The sequence below is a fragment of the Chenopodium album genome, chromosome 6 (assembly GCF_948465745.1).
Source record: "Chenopodium album chromosome 6, dcCheAlbu1.1, whole genome shotgun sequence".
Taxonomy (NCBI): Eukaryota; Viridiplantae; Streptophyta; class Magnoliopsida; order Caryophyllales; family Amaranthaceae; genus Chenopodium; species Chenopodium album.
The window spans coordinates 38,877,109-38,879,981 of NC_137839.1; the positions used below are offsets into that span (position 1 = coordinate 38,877,109).

The 2,873-nt window shown below is 38.7% G+C and overlaps 1 non-coding gene across 1 annotated transcript; it reads left to right on the forward strand.

Annotated features, from left to right (window-relative positions):
- The first annotated feature begins 945 nt into the window (after positions 1-945).
- LOC145637592 (small nucleolar RNA R71) lies at positions 946-1,051 on the forward strand. The gene has a single exon (XR_014114359.1). It is a non-coding gene; the product is annotated as a small nucleolar RNA R71 (small nucleolar RNA).
- The last annotated feature ends 1,822 nt before the right edge of the window (positions 1,052-2,873 follow it).

Genomic DNA, 2,873 nt, shown 5'->3' on the forward strand with positions numbered 1-2,873 from the left:
ATATATGTGTTCAACAACTTGGTTTTATTTTCAATTATTTCCTCCAAATTGGTCCTAGAAGAAGATTGTGAATAGGAATTTTCACCTTGATTCTTTGGAACAAACCCGGGTGTGGGACCTCTTTGAGAATTATTTTGAAAATTGCCCCTACCTTGATTGTTCCACTTACCCCAATTTTGATTTTGACCATAACCTTGATTATGGTTTCCACTACCTTGATTATGATTTCCATAACTTTAGTTTTGATTACCATAATTTTGGTTTTGATTTTGACTACTATAACCTTGATTGTTATAGTTGCCACGAGAACTTTTGTTCCCTTGGTTCCTATAACCACCACCTTGGTTATAGTTGTCAAAATTACCTTGGTTTTGGTAATTCCTATTCCATTGACCTCTTTGATTATCAAACCTTTGCACATTATTATTTGACACATAATTCACATGCTCACTCTCACTATTATCAAAATCATCACCACATTCCAGAGAAGCATGAGGGCAATTACAAGAGTCATGATCATAAGATCCACATGCATCACAAAACAAGCAACCACTAGGCATATTATTTGAAGAGGGAGGGGGTTGAGAGTTAGAAAAGGTACCTCTCCCCTTAAATTGTGAGGGAGAATTCGAAGCTTGAGAAGAAAAGGAACCCTCCAACTTGGCCTTGATTGCGGTCATTTCTTTCCCCAAGTTTGTCATTTGTGAGGATAAGTTGTTGATCGCATTTAGATGGTCTATAGAGTACACTGAAGAGCAACTCTTGCTAGTTGAATCCCTCTCACCATCTTGCCAATCTCTATAGTACTTAACCACGTCCTCTATAATGTCCACCACTTCCTCTTCTGTCCGATTCATTATGGGACCTCTGGCACCCCCATCAAGGCATGATTTTCCTTGAGGACTTAGGCCACCATAGAAAATTTGAATGACTTGATAAGTTGGAATTCCGTGGTGGGGACATTCCCTTTGATACTCTTTATACCTCTCCCATGCTTCGTAGAGGCTTTCATTAGGTCTTTGCTTGAACCCTTGAATCAAAGCTCTAGCCTCCGCCGTTTTCTTTGTGGGTAGAATCGGGACAAGAATTCCTTGGTGACTTCGTCCCATGTTCCAAGGGAATTTGGCTTTACCTCCTTATCCAACCACTCCAAGGCTCGGCCTATGAGAGAAAATGGAAACAACTTTAGCCGGATGAATTCTTGAGAAACTCCGTTCACTTTGATATTGTTGCAATACTTTTCGAACTCCTTGAGATGGTTCAACGGACTCTCATTCTTAGCTCCGCTATATTGTCTCCTTTTGATCAAAGCGATCATAGCCGGCCTAATTTCGAAGTTATTCGCCGGTGTTGTAGGTGGAGCAATTCCACTCTCAAACTTGTACGCACCGGGAATTCCCCATTCTTTCAAAGCAACTCTTAGTTGATCTCCCATGCCTAGTTCTTCTTCCAATCCTGCTTCGCTTGAAGAACTAAATTCAAAGGATCGACTAGCAATTCTTCTTCTCGAAAGAGTCCTTTCGATTTTCGGGTTAAAAGGCACAATGGATCGATCACGAGCTCTATGCATGCAAAACTTCAATGAAAATATTAGTAGCACGGCTACAAATGTAGCCTTAAGAAACAAAATCTTTTGTATTTTTTTTTCAATTAAAATGAAATAGACTCAACAACTAAATCTAAGCACCAATTTCACTCCCTGGCAACGGCGCCATTTTGATAGAGGAATAAACTAGTCGTTAATTGCCTATCCCAAAATCAAATACTATTTATAAAATCCTAAACCAACCTAATAAAACAAGTATAGGTAAGTATAGGGTCGAACCCAAAGGAGTTAGTTGGTGTTATCTTTAGCCTAAATCAAGCTATTTCGGAGATTGAAGTGAGAAAATGATTGGTGTTATGATAGCAAAATTAGACTAATCAAGTAATTCAAAAAGCTAAATGCTAGGGATATAGGTTCCACATGCTAATTCAATAATCGTGCTAATCGACAATTTCTTCGTTTGATTCAAGCATTGCAAAGGACAAACAATAGTAGCAATCAAGAGAGTTCAAGAGCTATCTCCTAGAGGCCAAACTAGGGGTCACGATGAATGGCTAATCAAGGAAATTCACAATCAAACTCAACCAATTAAAGCAATTCTCAAATCGATGGGTCATGTCATTAAGAAATGCAATGCAATCTAGATTAATCTTATAGGTTGATCATTCCTAATCTAATTAATCACATGCAAAACTATGTCAACCAATTTAATTGCAACAATTCAATCAATCAAAGATTATCAACTAGCACAAATTATCAATCAAGCATGCTTCCCCTTCTCCTAGCAACTAATCTACTCACTAATCATGGTGTAACTCAAGAACAAATCACTAGAATTAGCATTGATCATCATTCTAAATTAAAATCAAGAGAAAGCAATATCAACTACAATATCCAATTCAAATCCAAGCAATACAAACAATCAAAGATGAAACTAAATCAATCAAGTAAGAGATGAACTAGAAGAAGAGAATCTTACTAACATTAATGATTGAAAATGAAGAAATCCAAGCACAATTGATCCAATGTTGAAATACAAATCCAATACCAAGAACTTCTCTCTAACTTCTCTCTCTAAAATTAAGCTAATGAAAATTATCTAAAAGTTATCTTCAAAAAGGAATTACAAGTGTATTTATAGGCAAAGAAGAAAAACGGGATTCCCGCGCCCTCTCCAATAAACTCCGCGGGCTTTCTGGGCAACATCCGCGCCCGCGGGTCTTCTAGCCCGCGCCCGCGGCAAAAGCACATGCGCCCGCGGCAAAAGAGCGGCGAATCCCCTGCTCCCAAAGGATGATCAAAGGGCCGCGGGCTCTCCAATCTACCC